Source organism: Lactuca sativa, chromosome 9 (genome assembly GCF_002870075.4).
Source record: "Lactuca sativa cultivar Salinas chromosome 9, Lsat_Salinas_v11, whole genome shotgun sequence".
Taxonomy (NCBI): Eukaryota; Viridiplantae; Streptophyta; class Magnoliopsida; order Asterales; family Asteraceae; genus Lactuca; species Lactuca sativa.
Genome location: NC_056631.2, coordinates 220,380,672 through 220,390,378, shown reverse-complemented (window position 1 = coordinate 220,390,378; position 9,707 = coordinate 220,380,672). Strand labels below are relative to the sequence as shown.

General features: G+C 41.1%; 1 non-coding gene across 1 annotated transcript; it reads right to left on the bottom strand.

Moving 5' to 3' along the window:
• Positions 1–1,857: 1,857 nt before the first annotated feature.
• LOC111879035 (small nucleolar RNA R71) lies at positions 1,858–1,964 on the bottom strand. Its single transcript, XR_002845994.2, has one exon. It is a non-coding gene; the product is annotated as a small nucleolar RNA R71 (small nucleolar RNA).
• Between the last annotated feature and the right edge of the window lie 7,743 nt (positions 1,965–9,707).

The following is a 9,707-nucleotide window of genomic DNA, read 5'->3' as shown; positions in this document are numbered from 1 at the left end:
TAGGAATTGAGTATGTTTAATCTAGCTAAACTTGTTTTTGTGTTTGTTTTTACTGCAACTATGAGCTAAATACGTTTTTGTTTCTGTTTGGGGAATACCAAGGAACTCCTATGGTTTAATTCTTAGCTTTTGATTAATTGTTTATTGGTGATCTATTAAATTGAGTTTGTTAAAGAACCTTATGCATTAATCATAATTATTTTCTGTTAATTGGAAGACAATTAAGCTGCATGAACATCTCTTAGTTGTTAACCTCATATGTCTATGTGAACACTAAATCATATGCTTAGTAATAATGATTATGAAACTAAGATTAATGAGACAATAGTTAGATTAATGTGTGAGCTTGTTTGAGAAACCATCAAACAAGAGGTTAATTGAACCACTCAATTGATTAACCACTACAAATCTTATTTAATCCAAATTATTAATCTAGGGAATTAATTAGTTTAAAAACTTGATCACTGCTTGAATTAATTAATTATCTAAGGGTTAGGAGTAATGAACATGAACCTAACCACTATAATTGGTAGCCAATAACAATTAATCTATCATAAATACAAAATAACCATAGGAGTGAATTGGTTGAACCTAAATAGAAACATCTTTATCAAATTTGGTGAATTAGTTGTTTGCTTTAGTTATTTAGTTAAGTGTTTTATGGTGTGCTTAAGTTTCTAGTCTTGTAAAACTAGAAGAAAAACTTTTTACTTTCATTAATTGCTTAGTCAAAATTAGCTATTAGTTTAATTTTTCGTTCCCTGAGTTCGATACCTTACTTACTAAACTATACCACTAAAAGACAGGTTCACTGCCTTTGTGTGCTAAATTTATTAATAAAAAGTAGGAATAAAACAAGTGCATTTACCACACATCAAGTTTTTGGCGCCGTTGCCGGGGAACGGTTCTAAATAATTAATCTAATCCCTAATTTTTTCGATCCTTTGTGTGAGTTTACTGGCACGAAGTTAATTTATTGCAATTTAGTAGTTAGAAATTAGGTTTTAGCTTCTGTTTTAGTTTTAAAATTAAGTTTAAATTTTTTTCAAAATTACACTGATACTCACCGAGTGCAGTCGCACCTACTCGGCGAGTACAAGCGTATTTGACAGATTAGTTTTCGATTTTTTTAGTACATTTTTTTTGTTCTTTTTACGTTTTTATCTTGTTTATTTCAGGACTTTCATGACCAGAGGATCAAACACCCCGCTGGTTCCCCCGTTTGAAGATCCCGAATCCGCATTGAAAAGAAACAAAGGAAAGGACGTGGAGAGCTCAAGTACACCAAAGAAGTCACCTTTGTCCAATTTGAAGACTGTTTTTGGGAAAAAGAAGAGCAGCAAATCAGGAGCATCCAGTGCCTCTTTGACAATCGAGGACCCAATTCAAGAAGATATCGAGTACGAGACTGAGGAAGAAGAGGAGCATACATACGAGCACGAAACCGATTCCGAGGAAGAGTTAGATATCACAATGGCTAACATTGATGAAATCCCCATGGGAGAATGGAAGAAGACGATGCGCGACGACACTGGCCCGGGACTTGTGCAACCCACAATTCCCGCGATTGCTACTTTCGAGCTAAAGGGTCATATCCTAGCTTTACTTAAATAAATACCGTTTTATGGAAAAGACCATGAAGATGCCTACAAGCATTTGGACGAAGTCAATGATGTAGCTGATTACTTCAATGTTTCAAATGTCCCCCGCAAGACTCAGCTACTTCGTATGCTTTCGGTGACATTCAAAGGTGCTGCAAAAGACTGACTCAAGTCACTTCCCCCCGGATCAGTCACAACTTGGGCCAAGATGAAAGAAGAATTCATTGATCACTTTTGCCCACCTTCCAAGATAGCCAAGTTGAAGAAGGCCATTGCTAACTTTGAACAACAAGCTGTAGAGTCGCTATATGAAGCATGGGACAGGTACAAGAGCTTACTAAGAAACTGCCCACACCATGACCTAAACAGCCAGCAAGAAGTCTCCATCTTCTTTGATGGAGTCAATGTCACAACCAGGCAGTTACTAGACCCGCAAGGCCCGCTCACAAAGAAGCCACCCCCGGTGATCAAAGAATTGATTGAAGAATTCTCTAAACACTCTAGAGAATACCACAACCCTAAACATGATGTCACTAGGGGAGCCGCTTATGCAGCTACTGAAGACTTATCCGCGGTCATGGCTATGCTAAAAACCATGCTATTCGGGTGGGTTGTGAAAACTACAATGGGTCTCACCTCACTAGAGACTGTGACTTAAATGAGAATGGCAACAAGAAGGTGCAAGTGTGTTACTCAAGTGGAGACCGATATGATGAAGACTAGCACAAACAAAAGAAAGAATGGCTCCCGTATGAAGAGTACAAGAAAGCCAAGGAGGAAAGGTTTAGGCAAAAAGGGAGAGGGTTCTACCAAAAGGAGGAGCCGGTGCAAGAAAGGAAGCCAAGCTTGGAAGAAATGCTCACCAAATTTGTAGCTGCTTCAGAAAAGAAGACATAGTGATCATGATGCTGCAATTCAAGAAATAAGGACCATGCTTAGGAACCAGCAAGCATCTATCCACAATATAGAAATGCAGCTTGGGCAACTTGCTCAACAAATCAACCAAAGGTCACCAGGCGAACTTCCTAGCAAAACTAAAAATAACCCACGAGGCGCGCACATAAACATAGTCACAACAAGAAGTGGGAAGATAATCACTTCCATGGCACCTATTCATACTGAGTCATCCAAGAAATCACAGAAGGAGGAGGCAGAAAAGCAAGTAGAGAACCAAGACATACAATTTGACAGCCCTACTCGCCGAGTACCACGTATGGACTCGGCGAGTACATCACAAAATCCCAACGACCAGATTTCTGAAAAACTTTACCAGCCTCCCATGCCATACCCAGCCCGAGCTAAGAAGGAGAAGCAGGAAGAGGAGTATCAGAAGTTTCTAGATCATATCAAGAATCTTCAAATCAACATACCCTTCATTGAAGTCGTCATGCAAATGCCCAAGTATGCAAAGTTCCTTAAGGAACTTCTCACTAATAGAAAGAAGATGGAAGAAGTGAAGAAGGTAGTACTCAATGAAAACTGCTCGGCTGCTATGCTAAATAGCTACCAAAGAAGAAAGGTGATCCGGGGAGTTTGACTTTACCTTGCCAATTTGGCAACTTGGCCACCATTCATGCCTTAGCCGATTCGGGAGCAAGTGTGAACCTAATGCCATACTCATTCTTTAAGAAGCTGGATCTCCCGGAACCTAGGCCAATTCGCATGGCAATTCATTTGGCAAACAAGATAGTCACCTTCCCAAGAGGCATATGCGAAGACATACTAGTCAAGGTGGACAAATTCGTCTTTCCCGCTGATTTTATCATTCTAGACAGGGAGGCGGATCCACAAGTGCCAATCATCCTTAGAAGGCCCTTCCTCAACACGGCAAGTGCTATAGTATACATGAGGGACTCGAAGCTCACCTTGCGGGTAGGAGAAGATTCAGTCACATTTGGGGTAGACCAAGCTATGAAGTATTCAAGGAACAGTGACGACACGGCATTCTCAATTGATATGTTAGACGAATTATTGGAGGAATGCATAACTGAAGATTCCATCAAGTTCACAACTGATGATGAAGAATTTGATCCAGAAAAAGACTTGATGGAAATTGAAAGACTGCTAGAAGAAGCGGATTATGAAGAATTGGTGAAGAACACTGACAGTCCTACTCGCCGAGTAGGACCGATCTACTCGCCGAGTTCCTCTCTAAAAAAAGGCAGAAGTCGTGAATACAACCACCAACTCGCCGAGTACCCTACCTGCACTCGGCGAGTCCAACAGTCAGAACCAAAAATCAGAGCTCAAAACTTTACCAGAACATTTGGAGTATGCTTTCCTTGAAGAAGGCAACCAAAAGCCTGTAATAATAGCCGTTGACCTGTCCAATTCTGAAAAGGAAGAGCTCGTGCAAGTGTTGAAGAAACAGAAGCGGGCCATAGCATGGAGCATCACCGACATCAAGGGAATAAGCCCATCTTATTGCTCCCACAAGACCAATCTAGAATAAGGAGCAAAGTCGGTTGTACAGCACCAAAGAAGGTTAAACCCAAACATGCAAGAAGTAGTCAAGAAGGAAGTGATCAAACTCTTAGATGCAGGAATTATCTATTCCATTTCCGACAGTCTGTGGGTGAGTCCGGTTCAAGTGGTGCCCAAGAAAGGAGGGATGACGGTCATAACCAACGAAAAGAACGAGCTAATTCTGAAACGAATGGTAACCGGTTAGAGAGTGTGCATCGATTATCGAAAGCTAAACGATGCCACTCGTAAAGACCATTTTCCCTTACCTTTTATTGATTGGAGAGTGTGCATCGATTATCGCTACTATTGCTTTCTAGATGGATTCTCGGGTTATTTTCAAATACCCATAGACCCAATGGACCAAGAAAATACCACATTCACTTGCCGAAGTGGGACTTTTGCTTATAGATGCATGCCCTTTGGGCTATGCAATGCACCCGCGACTTTTCAAAGGTGTATGACAGCCATATTCCACGATATAGTGGAAAAATTAATGGAAGTTTTTATGGACGACTTTTCCGTTTTTGGATCTTCTTTCCATGATTGTCTCACAAATCTTGACTTAATGCTTGCTAGGTGTGAAAAAACCGACTTGGTCCTCAATTGGGAGAAATGTCACTTTATGGTCAAGGAGGGTATAGTTTTGGGCCACAAAATTTCCAAAAAGGGAATTGAACTGGATCGGGCAAAGATTGACACCATTGCCAAATTACCCCCACCAACTAATGTGAAGGGCATTAGGAGTTTTCTAGGACACGCGGGTTTTTACCGGCATTTCATAAAAGATTTTTCCAAAATAACTAGACCTCTAACACAATTACTACTAAAAGATGCACCATTTACTTTTACTAAAGAATGTTTTGAGGCATTTGAATGTTTAAAGGAAAAATTAACTAATGCCCCGATCATTATTGCACCAAATTGGAATTTACCATTTGAGATTATGTGTGATGCTAGTGACTTTGCATTAGGAGCTGTCCTTGGTCAAAGGGTTGATAAGCACTTTCGACCCATATATTATGCTAGCAAGACTCTAAATTCAGCCCAAGAGAATTACACCACCACTGAAAAGGAATTATTAGATGTGGTGTATGCCTTTGACAAATTCCGCCCTTACTTGGTTTTATCCAAAACTACTGTTTTTACAGACCACTCGGCTATCAAGTATTTGTTTGCAAAACAGGATGCCAAGCCAAGACTGATACGATGGGTGCTACTTCTTCAAGAGTTCGACATAGAGATACGAGACAAGAAAGGAATGGAGAATGTAGCAGCTGACCACTTGTCGAGGATGGAGAACCCGCAATTGCAAGAAGATAAAGATGGAGACGATTTCCCGGACGAGTACATTATGGTGACCGTGGGAGAAGAGCCATGGTTCGCAGACATAGCTAATTATTTAGCTACAAAATACATCCCGAAAGATTTTAGCAGTCAACAAAAGAAGAAATTCTTTTCCGATTTAAAATATTACTTTTGGGACGAGCCATACCTCTTCCGGAGTTGTGCGGATGGGATCATACGAAGATGCGTATTCGGGAAGGAAAGCCGGAAAATATTAGAGCATTGTCATAGCGGGCCCACGGGTGGACATCATGGAGCACACTACACGGAAAAGAAGATCTTTGACATTGGGTTTTATTGGCCCACAATTTTTAAAGACGCAACCCAATTTGTCAAAGAATGTGATGCTTGTCAAAGAGTGGGAAACATTTCATCTCGAAATGAAATGCCACAACATAGTATCCAAGTGTGCGAGGTATTTGATGTGGGGGGAATTGACTTCATGAAACCATTTCCCATGTCTAAAGGAAACAAATACATACTAGTGGCGGTGGATTATGTATCCAAATGGGCGGAGGCACAAGCTTTACCAACAAATGACGGTCGGGTGGTGGTGCGGTTTTTAAAGAAATTATTTTCATGATTTGGAGTCCCGAAAGCCCTTATAAGTGACCGAGGCATACATTTTGCCAATGACCAATTGGAAAAGGTGTTAAAGAAATATGGGGTAACCCATAAGTTTTCCACATCATACCATCCACAAACTAGTAGACACACCGAAGTGACAAATCGAGCTTTAAAGCGAATTTTGGAGAAATCGGTGGGGAGCAATCGCAAGGAATGGTCGGATAAGCTAGATGATGCACTTTGGGCCTTTTGTACAGCTTTCAAAACACCTATTGGTACCACACCATATAGGTTAGTTTATGGAAAGCAATGCCATTTACCGGTGGAGCTAGAGCATAAGGCGTTTTGGGCTTTAAAGAGGTGTAACTTCAACACGGAGGAACTAAAGAGCAACCGGTTAATGCAAATGAATGCTCTTGAGGAGCTGAGGAATGATGCATACTCTAGTTCATGGCTTTATAAAGAGAAGACCAAGATGTGGCATGACAAAAGGATTAAAGATAAAGAAATTCATGAAGGCCAAAAAGTGTTGCTCTTCAATTCACGACTAAAGCTTTTCTCGGGAAAACTCAAGTCAAGATGGGATGGTCCTTTTCTAGTAAAGACGGTGTTTCCACATGGTGCTATAGAGCTATTGTCAAGAGATGGCACGCCTTTCAAGGTCAATGGGCATAGGGTTAAAAAGTATGAAGAAGGAGTTCCCCGGAATGAAGGAATGGAAGAGTTGTTGCTGCTGGAAGGGATTGCAACCACGTAGAAGGGGAGGAGTCCAGATAATGACTCCCTAAAAAGAAGCGCTTCTCGGGAGGCAACCCGAGTTTCAAGTTTGCATTTTCTTTCCTTTTCTTTATTTTCATTATTTTTTTCCTTTTTCTTCATCTATTTTTAAGAACATAACTGCTTGAGGACAAGCAATGCCTAGAGTGTGGGGTGGATGGCTAAAAAAATGAGAAAATACATAAATTTTTCAAAATTGTCATATTTTTTTCAAACTGCAAGGTTTACTCGCCGAGTAGGCATGTAAACTTGGCGAGTACCTGTCCAACTAGCCTGATAAAACGCGTAACAGCATTTATACTCGGCGAGTAGGACCTTTCTACTCGGCGAGTAGCCAATTTACACGGATGAAATATAAGTCTGTAAAAAAGAGGGTTTTTCACCCATTTAACTCCCACACTCGCCGTGCATAGCGAATTCTCAAGCAGCAACGATTTCTTGCGATTTCATCCGATTTTCTTCAATTCTCCACCAAATCTTCATCATTCAAGGAAAAAGGTAACATCTTTACACTTTAAACTTATCAAAGGTCCAATCTTTATCATAGATTTGCCCCAATTTTGCTTGATTTCGGATTTGGGGGTTTCCTAAATTTCTAGGGTTTTAATTTAGACATGAATTAGGTAATATTAGGAAGAATTTCTTTTAGATTTATGGTTAGATAACTCATTAACAACAAACCCCTGTAAAGAATTGGGATTTTTGGACAGTTTATGCAGGTCCGGCACCAAACAGTCCCGATGTTCATCCTACTCGCCGAGTAGGTCGTGTACTCGGCGAGTAGATGACTATTCAGACCAGATTTATTTGTTTTTAATTACTGGGTATTGTTTGTTTGTGTGTTTTTGATATTCTTATGCAGGTACAATGGCCAGAAGGGGACAGTCTTTTCGTGGGGGGAGCCAAAGTGATATTCCATGGCTTTCTTTTCAACAACTCACTTCCAAGTCATCACAAACAAGGGCCAAAACACAGATTGGAGGCGCTCAAACAAAAGGAAATCCATCTACCAAATGCAGTTGACTGGGGGTGGCTGGGAAATGTGGGATTGGAGGAGGAGCTTACACCGTACTTGGTGAAGGAATGTAGTTTGGGGTATACCACCATCACATGTGATGGCTGGTTACAACTATTCAAGATTCAAAAGCATGTATATGCCGAGCTGTGTTAGGAATTCTTTGCTACCATCTCATTCCGAGGTGGTAGTGAGTATTACAACCACAACACAATTTCTTTTTCTTTGGGCGGGGAGCTGCGACAATGCAGCATTGCTGAGTTTTCTTGGAAGATTGGGTATTTATGATCAGAGCACGATGTTATCTGAAGATTTTGAAACTTTCCAGGAAAATTGCCATAAGGAACTCCCCGAGGCAGTGGTGGCCTATACATGGTGGAACACGATCGCTAATCGGGTGTATATCCCTTCCACCGCCCAAGAAGGCCACATTCGCTCACCAATCCACCGCCTCATTCACCGTTTTGTGGCTAGCACCATCAACATGAGGAAGGATTAGGACAAGGTCCCAACCCTTGACATCTTCTATTTATGGAGTATTATTACTCCCGACGCTTTTTGCAACCTCCCATATTACATTGCCAAATTCCTTGCTGAGGAGGCGGTTAAAGAAAAAGTCAACTCAAAAATCAATGGAGGCATGTTTGTGACTAGGCTATCGAAGTCGTATGGGATCCTAGATATGCAACAAGCTCGGGCACTCACGGTTATCCACCCTCCACCATTCAACATTGCACTATATCGGAGGGCACAGATGGTTGAGAAATTTGGTGACTCGTTCACCATTCCGCATGAAGATGAGCCGACAATTCCCGAGGAGCCGGGAAGGCAGGTCCGACAATGTAGCGAGCGGGTGCGGGAAGACCCACCGGTTATTCTGGTTGAGGAGGATAATGATGGATGGAATCAATTGGAGTACCGACGCTACTTGGATGACATTGGACAAGGGGTGAATTATATTAACCAATATCTTGGATACCTCTTTCAACAGATGAATATTGCCCCAAGACCCGGGCCCGGATATCCATACATTATGAGTTGGGACGAGCGAATGGGAAGAAGAGATGGAGAAGGAGGAAGTGGTGCAGGAGGAGCTGACATGGAAGACTAAGGATGAAGAATTTTCTTTTTTGTTTTGTGTGATGTTTTGTTATGTTTAGAACAATTGTCAAACACTTGGATGATTTTTATTTTCTGTTGGGATGGTTATTACTTTCACTTTTAGTTGTTTATTTTTCAAGGATAGAAGATTAGGAAGCATACTAAATTGAGAGGGTCAACTAAGGAATGAGAGGTTTTTCAAGAGAAATATGGAGTCTTGTCCTTAGGATTGTGTCCGTGAGAGTCGAGAGTAATGGAGAGTGTTGTTGCTGAAGGAATTAGAGTGAGGGTCACTGAAATTACCAATTTCAAAACCTGAGTCGAAAGGAATAGCAACTGGATCAGTTTTGGGCATACAGCGCCTACTCGCCGAGTGTACAAATTCTACTCGGCGAGTACCAGAGATACTACATGATACAGTTCCAAGTCAAGATATACTCGCCGAGTTCACGTTATTACTCGCCGAGTAGACTGGGAATTTGCGAACTCCAGAGCTGTTTTCAGTAATATCACTGCATCATTTATCCACTTTTTGTCAAGAATTGTCACTGGAGATTTTCTAAGAAGCTTGTTCCGTGAAATTTTCGAGCTGTCAACCACACGAGACATGACACCCAAGCCATGGATGAGCTGTTCCCATGGCTAAAGTCAAGATAAGAAGGAACTGAAGAAGAGATTATCAACCTATCGACTGCTACCCCAGGGGAGTTTGTTCCAATTCCCTCTATATATTTGCATTTTTTTTGCATAGTATGCAATGAGGGCATTGCATAAAATAAGTGTGGGGTAGGGGGTTGGTCACATATTAGAAAATTTAGAATCTTAATTAGGCTAAT